Source organism: Rhyacophila brunnea, unplaced genomic scaffold (genome assembly GCF_057557595.1).
Source record: "Rhyacophila brunnea isolate RB1 unplaced genomic scaffold, BYU_Rbru_1.0 scaffold_17, whole genome shotgun sequence".
Taxonomy (NCBI): domain Eukaryota; kingdom Metazoa; phylum Arthropoda; class Insecta; order Trichoptera; family Rhyacophilidae; genus Rhyacophila; species Rhyacophila brunnea.
The window spans coordinates 35,529,327-35,550,295 of NW_028232827.1; the positions used below are offsets into that span (position 1 = coordinate 35,529,327).

The following is a 20,969-nucleotide window of genomic DNA, read 5'->3' on the forward strand; positions in this document are numbered from 1 at the left end:
CTATTCTTGTTTTTCGTGAACCTGTGTTGTTATGTTTTTCCTGTTTTTTTTTCTTGTATAACCGGCGGCTCACCATCAAAAATGTGTTTTCGTAATTATGTTTTTGTGTATTTTTAATACATGTGCGTGACTTACGGATAAATATTTCCTGTATTTTTTATTAAAAAAGAAAATCGTACAAACATTTTTCTTCATAATAAAACGGTAGGTATTCTTTCTTTCGACCATGTCCGATCCTAATAGGATCATAATATGGGCCTCCACAGAGTGAAGGTTTGTTAGGACCCCACGTTGTAGGTATTACACTAACACAATAATACCTGCTGGATGAAAGCCTCCTTTTTCAATTGTTTCAGGTGTTAAATTATTAGGTTCATAATATTGTGTATAACGGTTTGATTCTGTTTTTTCTTCGTGTAATGATAGTTTTCTACGCCGATTATTTTGCAGTTTTGGGTACATGGGGGAGAGGATCAAAGTGTGGACAGGTTTGGAGGCCCCCTTCCGGAAACCTTGCCTACGTGGTAAATCGCCATTAAGCGTTAAAAACAAACCCAACAATGGTTAAGTCTTTTGATAGGGGTTTTAAGAAGTGACCGCCTCATCCACTTAGTGGAAAAGCGACACTGGTTGTTTTATATTATTATGTATATTACTTATACAGTTTATGTATTATAAAATTTATACAGTTTCAACAATGATATTTAATAAACCGTTCTAGTATAGAAATTGATCGTAAACATATTATTATGTAAATTAGACAAAAAAGGACATTGGGAAGGGAATACTGTACTAATTTTCATAGAAACTCGCGGGATTATGTACCTTGCTTTTTATTGATTGTCCTGGTTTGTATAAGGAAATCACAAATGGTTCATATAAACGGACCAGTCATATTGCTAATCTAATTAAATTATTTGAATTAAGAAATACTTTAATATAAGTCAGTGGCATAAACAGCTGAATAATAATTAATAGTGCATATTAACTTTGTCAATCATACTTGATTGTTTTCATTAAATTAAGAGTAAAAAGTGCAGATGGTGTTGGTTAGTTTTTGTAAATTCATGTGACCCCTGCCTAAATCAAACCATAATAGATAAAAAATATTATTCGATCCATAAAATATATTTGACTATTATCAAATTCTATTATGGCATGGTTTTTGCAGGGTTTAATTGACTTTTAAAAACGAACCAACACTATCAGCAATTATTTGTACCTACTCTAAATTCAATGAAAACAATTAAGTATGACTGACAAAGTTTAGTGTGCACTATTTATATCGGATTTTAACAGTCTCCCTCCAACCTTCGCCACTGATATGTGTAGGTACTAGCTTTTCAGAAATAAAATAATTAGACTACATAATTTCGGTAGGCAGGTAATTATCAGTGTTTATCGATGTATGGCAAAATTTATATTGCAGTCATACTGCGACTAAAAAGGTATAGTTTATGCATAATTACGCAGGTACAATAATGTGTTGTTTATCTATTTTCAATATAATAATATATATACCTACCATTATAAAATATAACATATAACAGGTTATTCAAACTACTTTTAGTTCACACATCAATATTAGTGCGTAGGTATTATAATATTATGAGTGACTTTCTAGTCTGAACATATTAATTTTATTAAAATGCTGCTATAAGTAAAGTTATAGAATCTAATTCAAGACACCCATTTCACGTCATAATTAGATAAGAAAATTAATGATAAGAAATTAAGTAGATAAGTACATATTAAAAATGAAGATAAACCTATAAGTATTATAAAGACGGTAGATATGTAAGTACCATGGCAATTCATTCGCTCCTATGGCGGTAGGGTGTTTGCGACAGCATATGGATGTTCACAGAATCAAAACCACATTCACAATAAAGAAGTACATCAAATGAATTAAACACTGAACAGGCCGTTAAACTATTATATTATAACTGTCGCATACAACGATCACCGGATGTTGCGTCAAATAGCTAAAGGTCACATATCAGGTGTTCATTATGGGGGATGGTTTATCAGTTATCTACCATAGTCAACCTACCTTCAAAAGACACCCTTCGCCTTTGCTCTATACAACCCTATAAAATCGGCTACATTACAATACACGTTGATTTTAGAATAATGATTTGGATCGAAAATTCGGTTACATGTACATTGTACGTAAAACATTTCACCGTAACACAGTTCCCCGTAAGTTTTCTTATCGGAAAGTGATGATGGTTTACTATACGGTCTCCAATTTTATAAGATTCAATATGAACATTAATTCAAATTTCATAGCTGATTTCGGAAAAATTCAAGAATGAAAACCTAACAAATAATCCAGTATATCGGCTATTTTCAAAATTTATTTGCTGTTGGCTTACTGTAAAGTGTAAACCAACAAGAACCGTGTTTTATTTAGACACGCATTTTATGTCAGTACTATACGACGCGAAGAGGTTGGACAGTCTTTAGTATACGGCCATTTTTAGGTATTTCCGATACAATATTTCACGGTGAAGTGTGATGCGGGAACTGCATACGTACAAGTTTCCGGGCATGCGAAAATTCTAAGTAGGTATATTTATTTACATATTAATTTTAGAAACTGTCACTGTTTGATACACGAAGGTGTATTTTAAACCCAGTATTTCGAAATAAAGAAATCTAGCGTGTTCCGTAATTGAAAAACATTTTAGTATATTATAAATACCTCATATTAATATGATACAGTGGCGAAGGGTGGAGGTAGGCTGTTAATTTCCGTCATAAAAAGTGCACACTAAACTTTGTTAGTCATACGTATTTATTTTCATTGAAATAATACTACAATAATTTACAGACGGTGTTGGTTAGTTTTTAAAATTCAATTAAACCCTACGAAAACCAAGCCATAATGGATAATAGTCAAAAAAATACTCGTCTATCTATAAAATATCTAAAATTATGCAATTAAATCATACATAACTTTGGATAATTTATAGATATATTAATATATTTTATCTATTATTGTTTGGTTTAGCCAGGGGTTAATGAATTTTAAAAAGTGAACCAATAATATGTGTAATATGTATTCTTAATCTACCGAAAACAATTAAATATGAATGAAAAAGTGTGCACAATTTTGTCGTATCGGCCAAAGTATACCAAAACTAATATGGTTTGGTAGGCAGGGTTTAATTGACTTTTAAAAACTAACCAACACCATCTGTAAATTGTTCAATAACACAAATACGTAAGTATAACTAACAGAGTTTAATGTGCATTATTTACGGCGGATCTTAACAGCCTACGTCTACCTTTCGCTACTGCTATGATGTACCTTCTAATAATAATACGTAATGATGACACTATTGTTGATATGTAAATATTGTGTTAACATGCAACATATTTTGTAATTATTTGGATTTAGACAATAATTTAAATAACTAATTACCTTTAATCAATACCTGACGCAGTACCTGCCTACTGTACAAAATATGTAATTACGTAATTACCTAATAATTTGATTGACATTTTCTCTAGCCAGTGGGCGTATAGTATTTTCAATGTTCTGTGTTACGAGGTAATAGCAATGTATTACTAATATTGGACGTCATACTCAAAAGCATAAATAATTTAATTAATTTATTTATCTGTCTGAATTGTGATTTTTGATTAATTATAAATAAATACGCATTTAACATACATAACTACTCATAACATCAAATTCGTAATAGTAGTTGACAGCTGAATTAGGTACATGCGTGTGCATATGAACAAGTCATGTGTATCCGGACCGCCCCCAATATGATAAAATATAATATTATAAGCAGTTTAGTGAAGTTAATTTAAAAATAATGTGACACCACCAGCGTTGCCAACTTGGCGTTTTTCTTGACAGATTTTTTGATAGGCATCATCTAGCTTGCAAAAAAGTCATGTAGCTTGTGGCGTTTTTATCAATGTTTTTTGATGTTTTCTGATTAAAATAAACTAGATATTTTGTTTATTTATTCAGATATTTAATGATGACGGTAAGTCTGTACTTGATAAATAAAACAACACCATGAAACAATAGGACCATTCTTGGCGTTATAGTGATATAATGGTATCAGATATTATAATTTAATGTGTTCTTAGGCATACGGCATCAGATTGACTATTATCGGGATTTCACTCTCTAGTATTAAGACTATACCTCAGTTGAGGCATGGTCTAAAATGATCGTGGCTAGGCGATGCGTGGATTGCGGGTCGCGGGTGTAAATGATGCGTGCGAACGAAATATAATTTGTCTTATAAATCCAACATGCGTCCATTTAATGTTCTGTTTATAGTTATATTAGTAACAATAATAATATATTCATTGCCATGTTTTATTTTTCAAGTAAATGGGTAACATTTTTAGTCATCTTTACACGATTTAAGAATTAATACCCCCGTCGCCATCACGAAACATATTGACGTGTTCACACTTTGACGTTCGCTCTCCGATTGCCAGCGAGTCCAAAATTTCGCCGCACCTATAGTTGAAAATTATTTGGCGTTTCACTGAAGTATCGCCTTAAGTAGTTACCTAATTATTAACTACCGTAGGTTGTTTGATTAGTTGATTATTTTTTATCAATTTTCAAATGAGTTTCTGAGAAAACGTCGTGTGATTTTTTTTACATATTTTTCGATAGCAAAAAAGGTACTTATGGAAATTTTATTTTCACAAAATCTTGCGTTTTTACTTACCAAATAGCTTGTTGTCGTACCTCGTCTGCCATGTTTTTGTCAATGACAGTTGGCAACATTAAACACCACACATATATATATATTCTGGGGCATATAATATATCATATTTTCTCATTACAATAATTATCTCACGTGCAAATAGATACTGATGTATTGTCGGTACGTTCCATATAAAAAAAAATCGTCGTAAAGGCATTAGGTTATTTAAAAAAATAATCAATCACTGATTAAGTTAACTGTTCCTGGTAGGCATGCACCTACTACAGCACTTGACAATGATTTGATTTTATCTACAAGTAACTAATTTACATTTATTAAGTATATTTTTTTGTGTTATTTTCCATAGTAAAACAACCGTTTATGATTTTCACACTTACATAAATCTTTCTATTGAATGTCTATGTGTAAACTACTGACAATGCTTATAAACATTATAATATAGTTTGTGTATCTGTGCTACATGTCTATGTATGCCGCAGTGGCGAAGGGTGGAGGTAGGCTGTTAAGATCCCCAATAAATAGTGCACACTAAACTTTGTTAGTCATACGTATTTGTTTTCATTGAAATTAGACTACAAAAAATTACAGAGGTGCTGGCAGTGACGTCCCTAGACAAAATGCCGCCCCTAGGCAGCGTCAAAATGCCGCCACATTTTTTTATATACTTATAGTATCTTTATCATCCTTTCATGACTCCAATATCTAAGAAACGTGTCGTATGGATACATTACTGACAAAATATATACCACTAAAAGATTCAAAATTAAATTTAGATAAATATAAAAAGCTAATAAATATAATATATGTACTTAAGCTTAGTTAGACACCCAAATCACCAAAGTCAGAGGTTTTATTTCGTTGATATTTCTGACATTTTTACTATGCTATTATTGTACAACATGAAAACAAAATAATTTTAGCTATTTATATAATGTAAGTATCATATTTCTATATAATCCAAATGATTCTCCTCGATTTTCCGCCTTTCAAGTAACTGCCGCCCCCAAGCGACGCTCAATCTGCCTACCCCCACGGGACGTCACTGGGTGCTGGTTAGTTTTTAAAATTCAATTAAACCCTGCGAAACCAAGCCATAATAGATAATAGTCAAAAAATACTCATATATCTATAAAATATCTAAAATTATGCAATTATATCATACATAACTTTGAATGTTTTATAGATATAATAATATTTTCTATCTATTATAGTTTGGTTTAGGCAGGGCTTAATGAATTAAAAAAATGAATTAACACTATGTGTAATAATTAATAATGTATCTATTCTTAATCCAACGAAAAACAAATAAGTATGAATCAAAAAGTCTTAAGTACACAATTTTGTAGTATCGCCCAAAATATACCAAAACTATTATGGTTTGGTTTAGGCAGGGTTTCATTGATTCTGGTATACAGTATACTCTTGAGCATTCTCACGCAGGAGCCAGTGTCACTTATGTAGGTTTTGGTACTTTCTCCGCCTCATCAGTTTTATGAAAATACTCAACTGAATAATTATGTTTTGGTAAAAAAATCAATAATAATACATTCGTTTAGAATCGCTGTCAAATATTGACTACACTCTTTTTTATTTAATTTTAATAACAATTCAACTTTGACATATATAATGATGTTGACGTCAAAAAAACATACAATAACTCCACGAAGGACGGCGAGATATACAAGATTTCTTAACCATTGTTTATTTAAAAATAAAAGATAATTATTTTTTTATTGTGATTACGCTCGATCGTACTTGTGAGAATAATAAAAAAGTTGTATTTAGCTTGTTTTTTATTATTAAGATACACAGGTACCCAGTTAATTAGATGTTTATCTTCTACGCTACAAACAATTTTGAAATTATAAAAAAAAATCTTCGTGAGGTCATCTGCATATTATGTACGTAAACAGGATAATTAAAAAAAAATAGCCTTCAACTCGGAATTTACCATCGTTCGTGGTGCAACAGTCTAGGATGGACTCTGGCGGATGACTTCACAAAAAATCGGGCTGGTCGTCCATTCGTTGGCCACGCCCAGCTCATCTTAGTTGAGAAATTTCAATGATTTGGATTATCTTGGATTCCTTGTGATAAATCTTGGTTCGAAATACAGTTCTCAGCATTTTTCATTTAAATATCAGAAGACAGTTTTCAGGTTTGTTTCTGTTGGCTATATTGTGGACCTATCAGTACCTAGGCATTAATTTTGAATACTAATATTTAGTGATAAATTATTTTAATTGTGTTTACGATTATTAATAATAATATGACCTTTTTTGTCCTAAAAATAATTATAAGACACTCTTTCATCACTATTTTTTACTTAGTATGGTAGGTAGGTACTTACTTCTTTAACTACTAAAATATTATTGTGGTTACTAATTTATACAGGGCTAGAAAAGGATCGGGGTGCACCGGAGCGCCGTTCCGGTTCGTGAAATCGGAAAAACTATCGCTCCGTCTCGTGGAAATATTAATTTGACTGTCAGAGCTAGATATACTATAAAACTTTTTTTATATAAAATTAGCTATATTAATATTTTCGGAAAATTATTGAACGCTCCAGTTCGTAAAAATTTTCATTTTGAGCGTTGACTTTATACCAAAATGTTCAACACACATACTGCGATAGACTAGTGTTGCTACTTATCTATAAGCATAGACGGGCTGATCGATTAATTATATAAAGTCATAGTGCTTTAGGAAGTATATAGGATGAATGCGGGGCAGGGTTTGGATATTATATTATAATTAGAAGGATTTTGTTTACTTTGGACGGTAATTTTATGGTTACCTAGTCTCCCAGTCAGTAATTAACTACGATTAAAAACAATAAATGTACACGTATAAATACATCAACAAGACAACAAGGAGATGCAATTTGATCTACAAAAGGGCCGGTTAATTTTGTAAATTTGTCTATTTCGCCATTTGTACCGCTGAGTAAAGCATTAAAAAAATTTCCCGAGAGATGTCCAAGCGAAAGACGCGTGGGCCTTCTTTTGATCTACCTGGGTTAGTCAGGGGCGCGTCTCTTGTAACTTATATCGTCAGAACCACAGAAAAGAAAAATAATTATTTCTGAGTTCCTTGGTCAGAACGCACTGTTTCAAAATTGAAGCCAAGCCAATCCGCTCTTTTGTCTCTAGTCTGCCAAGTAATTTAATTTTGTATTGGGAGATCTCACACGTACATTAATAGATTATTATGATTTACCAATGAACTGTCTAATCAATTTATCCATCTTCTTTGAAACTTTCGTTTAATGTGACCTTAAAGCATACCGCCTTATATTCAGCAAATTATTATCATTTTGGTACTACCAACCTCTTTCCAACGCTTAACATACCTATTACCTACATAACAAGTACGTAATAGGTACATTAATCTTTGATAGTATGTTTTCTTACTATATTGATAAATGAGTAGCTAGCATGCTTTGGTAGAAAAACTACACTTTCTTTTATTACCTGTATACCTGTTTTTATTGTTTTAGATTAAGCCAGACAATAGGAGACAAAGACGGTTCATTCTGAGATGGCATTTGGGTTTTTTGAGACTGTAAATAATAAATTTATTATTCATTTTGTATTACTTTCTCTCTCTCTCTCTATAATATCTGTTGGCCGCTCGACCGCTCATGTCTGCGACCTTTAACTTTTAACCCTGTGGGAACTGAATAAAATAAAAGGCTTTCGGTTATTAAAAACGAGTAAATTAAAAGTCATGGTGATTTTGAATAATTATTGACAAATAAATAGAAATATACTTAAGTACATATATTTTTGATATACTCTAGGTACCTACCTAAGTACATATTATTTTGTTTTTAAATATTATAATGACACGTCAATTATAAGTATAATACGTTGTCTAAATAAAACTCATTAAAAAGATGTTATTTTTAGAGATATTACTATGATTTTTAAAGATTTGAAGAAGAAAATACGATATATTAACATAATTTACAGTCAAAAGCCTAACTTCAGTCAATTTTATTAATACATCTGATTTTCAACAGGATATTATTATGAAATTTCTTTTATTTTGTTAACTGTCAATTCATGGTGAAACTGCATTGTATTGTTGTTTTTATTTAATAAAACGCAATTGTTTTTTGTAGTACCTACTTATTCCACTTTAAATCAATAGTTGAAAATGTCCCTCTGAGGTGGACGAAACCGGTCCTAATCTATTGATTAAAAGTGGAATAAGTACTAAAAAAATGCGTTTTATTAAATAAAAACAACAATATTATTATGAATGTAATTTTTTTTTTAATATCTGAACGTCATTTTTGGACTTATCGCGGTATTGTTAGAAGCTGTCGATATGTAAATAAATAATTTAAGTACTTTTTTTCCCGTACGATCTATTTTATAATGATTTCACATATTATTATTGTGTCCAATTTTAATTTACTCCTAAGGAGAACTATTTTTTTGTAATACGATATCAACGTTGAACTGTTTCGGACTATACACCCAGATTCAGAACGGTCATCGGTTTGAACAACCTTCTTCCAATTTTGTACAGTTGCAATAGAGCGAAACGGTATACGATATGTAAATGTTTTTCTTGTCGTTCACAGCAGTGGCGGCGTAGCTTCATCCATTTTATTTATTTATCTTCACTGGATTAGTTTTTTACACTATTGTTACTCAAATATACAACAACACCTACGAACTCGTTTATGTGTGCATTTCGTCCATTGTTATAATGACATGTGGATTTGTTCATCCTGTTCGACCGGTAATAACTGGTTTCCATCAATATAGATAGACAATAAAGTACCTACTGATCATCCATCCTGCAGAACAATGAACTGCTAAAATGAAATACGATAATTAATGTTATTAGAATTTTATCATCAATTATGAACATCTATAATTTATATTATAAATGTATTTTCCCATATCGACTGCTTAATCCGCAAACCAGCTAACTGCACTTTTGACCAAAAATGAGATTTTGATGAAATTTTGTTCACACAAAATTTCAAATTCCTAAAACTATAAATAAACGCGCTATCGTTCTTCACACAAAACAGCCAACTACAGGTGCCAAATTTCCAATATCATAAATGGAATAACTTCGCTCTTTATATAATTTTTCTTTATATTATATAAAAGGGAAACTAAAATTTCTAAGTGTATTTTTGGAATTGTTAAATTCTGCTCGATAGTTAAATTATTGGGTTTTTTCTCCTTTCTGAACAATTTGCCCAAGTGAAGTTAGCCGGTTTGTGGATTTAGCAGTCGATATGTATATTGTTTAATTAAAAGACATTTAACTTGACAAACGAGATATTTTAAATTATTTAAGGATTATATGGCTGTTTCTTCTTGTATCGGAACGTCCGTATCGTGAATTACCGGACATCAGCATTGATTTTGGTCATATTTTCCCTGTCTTGCTACTCTGAATGGAGTTTATTGTGATTCTGAAGAACGACTTAAAATTATTCACTTTGATAATATTAAGACAGAAAAGTTAATACTTCACGAGATATAGCATTATACCGCTAAAATATGCAAGTTATCTCGGTTTAATTTTATTTGATTATAAGTAGCTGGCTAAAGATAACCGATATAAACAAAATATATTATCATTACGTTGTTTATTAAATGGAGTGAAAAGTGAAGTAGATGAAATAATTGTTTATTTAAAACTGTCTTTGACATGTTTGTTGCCACTACTTCTCGATTAATGACCTTTAGAATTATTTATCTTATCAGTATCACTAAACAATTCATAACAAACAAGTGAATCATCGTATAGTTTATTGAATGAGAATGTGTACGAAGATTTTGACAAAACTAAATTATTATTCATTAATGTCATAGTTCAGATAGAACAGGTACTTGGAAGTAATTAAGCAGTTATACCTGATTCTGATTACATTAATTTACACTGCCAAACTAATGTATCTATAATGAGAAATGACATTTAATTCTGTTTTGATTATTTTATAACGACTCAGATGTCTCATTGACCTGACAGCTCCATCACAGAAGAGGTATAATAATAATAAATCAATACTTTTGAGTGCTCAATACTTGATGTAAATTAATTGAATTTTATATTATATTATTTGAAAATATTTTTGGACTATTCCATAAAAATCGAGTTAGGAAATCTAATTCTTGCCTTTAAGTTTATTCAGGACTTATGACAAGTATTGTGTACACCAGTAGCAGAAGCCATACTTATAGTACAGTGCACATTAAGCTTTTTTTGCCATACGTATTTGTTTTTATTGAACTAAGCTCAGGGCTCGAAATGGACTGGAGCGCACCGGAGCGCCGTTCCGGTTCGTGAAATCTGTAAAGTTATCGCTCCGTCTCGTGGATAAAATAATTTGACCGTCTGAGCTAGAAATGCTATATAATAAAAAATCTAGCACACTTATGTTTATAAAATACACATAAAATTTGATAACCATGTTAATATCCTCAGAAAATTTTCGAGCGCTCTGGTTCGTAAACTTTTCCATTTCGAGCGCTGACTAAGCTACAATTTGCAGATGGTATTGGTTAGTTTAAAAAAAATCAATTAAACCCTACCGAAACCAAACCATACTAGTTTTGTTATATTTACTTTTTCATTCATACTTATTTGTTTTCGTTGGGTTAAGAATACATATTACACATATTGTTGGTTCATTTTATTAAATTCATTAAGCCCCGCCTAAACCAAACTAGGTATATTATATAAAAAAATATTATTCTATCTATAAAATATCCAAAGGTATGTATGATTTAATTGCATAATTTTAGATATTTTATAGATATACGAGTATTTTGTATTATGGCTTGGTTTTCGTAATGTTTAATTAAATTTTAAAAACTAACTGACACCATCTATAAATTGTTGTCTTCTTTCATTGAATACAAATACGCATGACTGGCATAATTTAGTGTGCATTGTTTATGGCGGATCTTAACAGCCTACCTCCACACATCGCCACTGGCCTGTTCACTGTGTACATATACAAATAAAATGTATTGCTATGTAGTATTTATATATGTACATACTAATTTATCGATAGAATGATCCTAGTATGACTTATTTTATAATTATTATCAAGCAATTATCAAGGTATAAAAAAGATGTAGCTGAAAAAATATTGACGGAGTACCCTTATTCAAGCAAATAACACAATAACAATAAAATTATGAGCATGGTAAGGTATTAATGCCTTAATTTGATTAATGCTATTATTTTGTCAATTAATAATTCTAGAGAAGTCTTAATTATTGGGATTTGATCATCTACGTTAAATTCCAACTTCTTATACGTCTCTATCCTTGGTAATTATTTCATGACTGAGGATTATGACTACATTTACAGCCAACTTTGGATTACTAAGATTCTTCACTTCTTCTGGTCCTCTTTTGTTTCTCTTTGGGAAAAATTCCCTCCTAAAATCGTTTATTTGATCGCTCAAGAGCACCAATGATGGCTCTCTGCTTTGCCTTCCCTGAAGACAATCCAAAACCACCAGTTTCTTCTCATCAGATACTCCAATGTACGAAAATATTCAAAATAAATCAAAGACATAGTCATTTTTTTAATTGGATTAAGAAGGCCGTCTTGTTGGCATCCGTTTTTTTATTTCGAGTCTCTAGAATTTAGATGTTTGGATTGGAATGTGCTTTGTCTAATGAATAATAAGCATTCGGCGCTCAATTCATCAGGAATTTTTTGCTTGAGAGGATCAATTTTTTGCGTTCTCTTGTTTCCAGGATTCACAATTCCAACAGTAGAAATGGACAATTTTACGAACCGGAGCGCTCGATAATAATCTGAAAATATTAAGTACCATTTGTTTATGTAATTTGATGTTAATATTATAAAAATAAGTTTGTTATTTTTTTGTTAAATGGCCCACCTAGTTCCGACGATGGTCTAATTATTTTTCCACGAGGAGCGATACTCTCGGGGATGTCATAAATCGGACCGGTACGCCGGTTCGCTTCGGTCCATTTCGATTAATGATTATTGATTATAATAATTTATCTTACTTTTCTAATTGTAATTGTAGGTACCTAGTACAATACAGTTCATCACATTATAAAAAGGTTTATTTTAAACTATGCAAGTAATAAATTCTATCCAGGGACCGAAATGGTTTTAACTATCCGCGAGTTTGTGCTCCCAGCGGATGTCCGCGAGCGGATACTTCCATGGCGGATACTACCTAGTTGTCGTAGTCACTCTGACGCAGGAACCGGCTAGATCAAAAAGAATATAGATATTATTTAAATTATTTCATGGAATAATTTAAATTTTTTAATTAAAAAAAAAAATTTAAATTAAAATTTTCATAGAAATACTCGAAAGAGAGTGGCACCTTGTACCAATCCTAACTACCCGTGAGTTTGTTTAAAACCAAGTATTTACTTTACAGTTTACACAGATTTTTTTGAAAAAATATCCTTCATAATATGGAAACACTGGTTGTTACGCAAAAATCAATAATCATTTTTAATCGATATACCCATAGCAATATGTCTATAGCTTTATACATTTGATTAAGTAGCTGCAATTTTGACCATATTTGGATCAATATTATGATTGTGAGACACTATTTTCCTGGATGAGTTAGATATGTATCTCAAATCGAAAGTAAGACATCGTCTTAGTAATGATTTATCCAAACAAGTCTCAAATTATAAACTGCGAATAAATAAATAGTTTTCTAGACTATGAGCTACCCCAAATGAATGCCGAATCTCTTTCTCCTGAATTTTTTTAACTAAACTTTCACACACTAATTGTAGAGATATTTTACTATCACTGGTGTAGACTGATATTTTCAGCACGACATACTAATAAAAACACTTTAGATGCACAACCTTTTTATTACTAGGGTAATTTATTCATATTTCTTAAATATAATTTGTAGGCCGAGTATTTTTTCTACCGAGGCTCGAATCCGAAAGAAACGAAAAAATATCACTGTATTATAAACTTGCAAATTGAACCTTACTCATTATATGCGCCGCGCACTAAACTTTACCGAATGCTGATGCAGTACAACACATTTGAATAGTTATAACTCCCATGGCGACTCCAGTCTTGGGCATCTGGTCCTGAGACATTGCAAGGCATAAACAACTGCTGATGCTTCACATAGAAACGAAGATAGATCGTGATACGCTTGATTAAGACCGAGTGTAGTGCGGGGCGGGTTGGTTTGAAGGGAACTAATACGTAGTTACAATAGCTAACGTACTGAAGCATTAAAATTTGCTCACTGAAAATCTAGTTTAGTTAAGTAAATAATTATTATGATATGCTAGGATTTTTTCGTATATTTCATTAGGTTAGTGGGCCGTAATATATTACACAGAGCGATTGCGTGCTACTGGTTATTCGCCACTGTTAGGTTTGGGGTAGGGAACCTTTTTATATTGGAAGTCTCGATTAAGTTATCTGTAACCAATGACATTTATATGGACGAATCATGTGGAAAATAAAATGACACTCACTTTGTGTCGGGTCTGCCGGATGGCGAAATTCATATTTTAATATCGGTATCCTTCGCTTAAATGAACATTCCGCTTGCAAGCGGTCTGGCGACACCGCTGGGTCTGCCCATACAAAATATCGATGCAATTCAATGACAGAACAATTTGACAGAAATGGCCGAACATTTTTACGCAGGCAGCGATGATTTCTCCGTTCCTATAAGGGCTCAACGCACAAATGGTGATTTATAAATTTGGTCCGTATTGTAATGACAGTAAGGTATATATTCGTTCAATTTTTCAAATATGGTAGTACTGTTTGCACCGTACTTCAGCTAATTGATTTGCATGAACGGACTGGTAATATTATTTTCAATTTATTATATGTAATTAAACATATTTTTTGACATCGTTTGTTTAATTTAAAATACTTTTTGTCGCGAAATCGATAAATGTATTGTGAAGTATATATTTTTATAATTGAATCGCTACAAATTAAAAAGTGAAATAATGAAGAAGGGAGAATAGTAGTATTATGTCAATGGATTTAGCGGTTTTATTGTCATTATTATCTCTCTTTAAATTTTAGAGTTCCTCGCAAAGCAGAAAGGCGATTACATTGGACATATATACTTAGAGTATTAAGATGCGATCCATGTTGGACACCATCGGATGAATGTGTAATATGTTCTGATCATTTTGATAGAAAACATTTCATCACGACAAGGAATGGACTTCGTCGATTAACAAAAGATAATAATCTCATATCATGTGCTCCATTTACTTTTTATGAATATTTCTATTTACTTTCTGTTGTTTTCTCTGTTTGCTTGCTCTCTGAATTATTAAAACATGCACCTATAATATAACGTTAATCGTGTATTTTTTATAACTTCATTCTTGATTTTATTGTCATTTCTTGTTGTGATTCTATAATATTTAAATAAATAGTAATAGAATTGTTATCATTTTCATGCTGAAATAATATTTTCTCCAATAAACTGATACTGGTTTTGTCATTAAAACATTTTCAACGGATCAATTTTCAGTTTCAAAATATTCTTATTAAACGCCGCTTCAAATTATACCAAATTATTATATTGCAATTCAATAACCATCATAATATGTTATTGTTTAATCTCAAACATCTTAAGCAAAGCAATATGATCAAAACGTGAAAATCTAATTACATATTCGTTGATATTTATTTGTACACTGTATGGTTTGTTAGCGCCGTAGCAAAGAATATTTTGTTTAGACAAACAACTTTTCTCAAAACTACGTAATATTCGTATTTCTTCCATAATTTGCCGCCCCTCATAATGTGGCGCCCCTAAGCAACGTTTGGTCTGCTTATCGTGTATTTTTTATAACTTGTTTCTTGATATTTTTTTGTTTTGATTGTTTGTCATAATAATTAAATTAACAATACCATTGTTATCATTACCATGATTTGATAATATACGGGTATCGTTGTTATAACATTTTCCACGGATCAACTTTCAGTTGAAAATGTCGTAATGATGAAACTGGTATCGCCTGTTTGAAAATAAATGTACGAAGATACATAAGTCAAACATACAATAATAATATATTTTTATAACTTGTTTTTATCTCGAATAAATGGCGTTCAATAAAAATTTAATTGTGTTTGACTATTTTTTTTTGTTATATTTATCTACCTCCGTTCTCTTGTATTATTATCATAGGTACCTACTTTCTTCTGTATTCATACTTCGAAACTGTGTTATTAATTGATAAAAGGCATGTATTTATTATACACACAACAAAAAGAATAATAATATAAATAACGAGTTACAAAAATATTTAAAGTTATTAATTAAGGGCAGAATTCCCAGTTTGCGTCTGGAATCGTTTCGCTGAATGCCTGGAAGCGTTTCGCTGAATCTCCGGAAGACGTAAGTATCCCGAGAATTCTAACGCGATGACATTAATACGCCGTTACAATAAAGGCTATATTACTCTAAATTCTCGAAGCTTGATATCGTATAATGGAAATGCAACGTCATATGATCACGTGATGTCTACCTATACATCTGTGAATAAGTTTCGTGCACTATTTCTCGTGCTCGCCGATATGAAATGAGTTGTCCATTTAATACGTCATTGTCTGTAACATAATAACATCGTATTCAAGAAACTTAAATTAGATTCACTTCGAAATGTATATCATTTTGTAAAAATCCTACTATTGTATGGGACAGTGTTGGGGAACCTATACGTGTTTGAAGTAAGAAAAAAATACCTATAATAATAATAAATGACAGATCAGATCAATGTAAAAAAATAGCAGGCAAAAGCTCTTCAAGATTAAGCACGACGATTAATTTGAATATATAATTGCATAGGTCGGTCCTTACACTTTATGCTTCCTAAACAATATTATCGCAATAACCTCATTAGGCGGCGGGGAATGCCGCGCCGCGAACCTCTAATTTTTATCGATTTACAAAGCTTGAGACCACGGTGACGAGAGAATGCCTAGTTTTATTCGAGTAATTCTGGTTGTCTATTTGTGCGTAAATAACCAAATTAATTAATGCATTAACAAAAATTTTATTTCTACCCACAAAAAATGAATAAGAAACAAAAGCGTTGTGAAGCTAGTAGTAGTAATTCTGGCATTCAGTTTCAAAATTGGTGGACTAAAATGTACGGCGTAATTGAATATAGTGATACAGTTAGGTATATGTGTGCTATGTCCTGTGAGTGGTATCTAGAACATCATCATTATTTAAATATAATATATAATAATTTTAACTATTTTTCTCCTTAACTGCTCGACACGTCAGACAGTTGAAAAATTATATTTTGAAAATTTTGGCACGCGTACGTAAAAAGGTTCGCCATCCCTGGTATAGGATCTCTTTTTCAAAAAATTGGAATTGTGATTAATTCAAAAAGAAGCACCTAATGGGCTATAAGACAACAGGTTACCCACACTTGTGTCAGATTAATATATCGCTTACGATTAGATAGTGGAATTGATGTATGCACATCGGCAATAATGCAATTCACTAATTTCAGCCAGTTAACATTTATAATTGAATCATCACAAATGGAAGAAAACAACATGAATAATAATTCTTTCAATCAAGAACTTACTAATTAAAAACCAGTTAATTCCGTTTATTTTATACAACCAGACCTGAATTATTCATAACTTAAATTGACCTTCGGGTTCAATATTCAAAACTACATTCTATATTAAAATTTCTCTCGTGGGTTTTAGTCTAATTATGTATACTTAACATTATTAATCTCACATACAGATAACGTCTTCGACGCACTCATATCTACGTTGTGTAAAAAAATAAATTTTGAGTTGAAACAAAAGTGATTATTGTCGAACAAAAACTTCTTATTCACGTGTTAAAACTGTGAACTAACAAGCCTCTCCTTTGCAGTTACTCGCACTTCCGTTATCGAACAAAGAACGCTCCCAAATTTATGATTTCATTTTACGCTTCCGTAGTGTACAGATCTATCAATTCACGTAATTTGATGCTTTTTATAATAAAAATATGTCTAAAACGATTAGGAGTGATGTTAGAATTATTATTAGTAAACTGTTATTTTATTGCGAAGAAGAAAATGTGTCGCATCTAAAAAGAGAGCCGATACGTCATGATTTAAACACGCCTCTAGCACGCGTTGCCGCCATAACGGGAAGTCTTCTAAATGCGATTACAGCGATAATCAGCTGTTATCGCCAATTTCTTATTATAGTTTGTAGTACACGTTTACCTGCATATTATTAGCTGGTGTACGAATCTATCATTCTATATAATTTGATGCTTTTTATAATACAATATGTCTCAAACGATCAGGAGTGCTGTTAGAATTATTATTAGTAATTTTTTTGGTTTATTGCGAATAAGAAAATGAGTCGCATCTAATAAGAGAGTTTGAATACGCGTTGCCGCTGTGACAGGTACGTCACTGAGAAGTCTTCTATATGCGACTACAGCGACTTCCTGTTGTCCCACAATAGTTAGCCATAAGGATGTGTTAAGGTCAGCAATAACGTCTAGTGTAGGGCGTAGGAAATGAGGTATACTATCGCTGACCAGTATCGATCACTAATTATTACTGTATGTCTGATATACCGAAATTTAGAGCGGACACTGTGGGTAGAGTAAGGTGGTTGTTGAAGAAGCTAGAGCCAAATTCAGGTTGTTGATGGCATCAATTTTTACAATGGCAATTGACTTTACAATAACTATGTTGCATGTATATATAAATATCAAACTAATGCTACATATATCAATATTGCGAGCGTTATTATACTTGCAAAGTCAATTATTTCCATAATTCTAAGATAATCATTAAAAATCAATCGTCATACTGCAATAGTATAATATTTGTTTTGACAAAAATAATATTATTCAATAATTTTATAAATGCAAATTTATTGTTGAAATACCTAGAATGGCCCGAAACATATTCTATTTATTTAAATTAAAAAAAACATGTTTTCCTATTGGTTAAATAATGTTATGCGTACTTCAGCCAATATTATTATTGGCTGATTGGTGTACCTGCAAGAACGAACTCGCGGACAATTACACGCGTAGATAGATTCGCTAGCTTATTAATAAAAAAATACCATTACGTTACAAAATAATATTTTTTTGCATTAAATAACAATGTTGATTTTGAGGGATGATTAATACTTTTGAATAATTAAAGTGTAGATATACAGACTTAGCTAATAATAAGCTACATGAATGGAATTAAACAAAATAATTACAAGATAAAAAGAACTTTTTATATTACAAAATTTTTAAATTTTCTGTTGAATCATATAAACTTGACTTGCTAGCTTAAACGATCAAAAAAATGTACTTGATAGAAATCATACTGAAATGTCATTTTGACACTCATATTGATTTCCATTGTAATGCACGTATATATTAATAATTTAGTTGCTAGGACCCCAGACCTAGCAACCAATAATAGTGGATTGGATTACGGATTTCTTCCGAAATAACTTTTCATACAAAACAGAATTAATTGAAAATGAATTACATTCTACTTAAAGATGGCTAAAAGTATTTAAAAAATGATTTGGCATCGTGTTCTGATATATTCTAAAAGTTTCAAATGTCTAGCTAGTCGGGAAGTTAGTTAAAAATCGATTGCAAGATTTGTACCGGACAAAAAAGAATACGAGCTGATAAAAACGTTGTAAAATAGTTTAAAAATACAAGAAATAAATATATCTTCAACGGCCAGTTATCCGCTCAGTATTAGGTACTTATAATTTTAACCGAATATTACTAGCAAAATGGCTTTATTAAACTAAGCTGGTAAAATTGTAATATATTTTTTTGACTACCCTGTACTCCTATACATGATTTGATTTTTCGATCCATTTTATATTGATATTTAATAATAAAACAAACAGAATGTACTTATTCAACTGTTTGTTATAATTTTATGTTCATTTTACTATAGGTACCTACTTTATTTTTTTATCAATGTGTTCTGTATTTATTTTCAATATTTTTTATGATGTAGTAAGTAGGTATATTATACATATTATGTCATTCTTGCTTGTATCGTCAACTTTATAAATAATGTCATGTATGTGTATGTGTATGAGTCAGAGTATGGACCTAATAGGTTGAGCAAGTGGCTGACATCCATTTCTCGTAAAAACAAAAATCTGTCAATACAAACCTCCACTCTGTGGAGGCCCATATGATCCTATTAGGATCGGACATGGTCGAAAGAAGAATGTGCATGCGCCGTTTATTAATACATGTACCTAATAGTCAACAAACTGACACAACAGAGAAAAGAAATTACTATTTATATATATTTAAAAAATGTTTTTTTAAAAGGTTTACAAATAAATATATAAGTACTTACTTATATAATATTTAAAAATAATGACGACATAGCCATGCGTATTTTCTTCGGTTTTTCATATTATGTTTGCCAATCGATGCTCAAACGGAAACGACGAAATTCATGCATAAATATGACAAATCGCATTGTATAAAAAATTGCAGGCAAATCCTTTTCAAGAATAAATATTACGTTTAATGTAAATATACAATTGCATAGCTCGGTCCTTAGGATCGGGGAATTACAAATAAAAATACTTATTCAATCAACTAACCTTATGAAAACCGTTCAGTGATGGAGAATATAATGTGAAAGAAGAGTGGTTCAAATACTTCCACGATCTCTTTGACTAATTTGAAAACAAGGGAAAAAATCAAAGATATGCCTTCGGCTAGAAATACGGTGAAAAACAGAATACCAAGAACTCAATTGATTGTAATTAAACTTTTTAAATAGGATTCTTAAAAACTTTTTTTTCGACATGAAAAACTCCATGGCACGTCAGACAGACGAAATTTTGGCACTCGTACGTAAAAAGGTTCGCCAACCCTGCTATAGTACATCGACATAAAATAGAACTAGACGATCTCAGTCGATAATAAAGTAGTTACCTACTTATCACAAAAACAGTTGTCATAAACTGACGTTAACTGAACTTTATAAGAATTAGTCGATATGAAACCTTTTAATCACACAGTTCATCGATAATCTCTCAATTATATACGCAATATAAATAAAACGACAACAGTGATAAAGCTACGAGGGTGGGTCAATAATTCCTTAGAAAAAAGCATTAAAACAGTTTTTATTTTTGTATTTTTTTTTAATTTCTCAACATAATCTCATTGGAGCTCAATACACTTGGTTAGACGTTTCTCAATTTTTTTTAAACCGTCAG

General features: G+C 31.3%; 1 long non-coding RNA gene across 2 annotated transcripts in view; it reads left to right on the forward strand.

Moving 5' to 3' along the window:
• LOC147074004 (uncharacterized) overlaps positions 1-20,969 on the forward strand; it is a 745,768-nt gene that overhangs the window by 254,863 nt on the left and 469,936 nt on the right. The window lies entirely within an intron of this gene.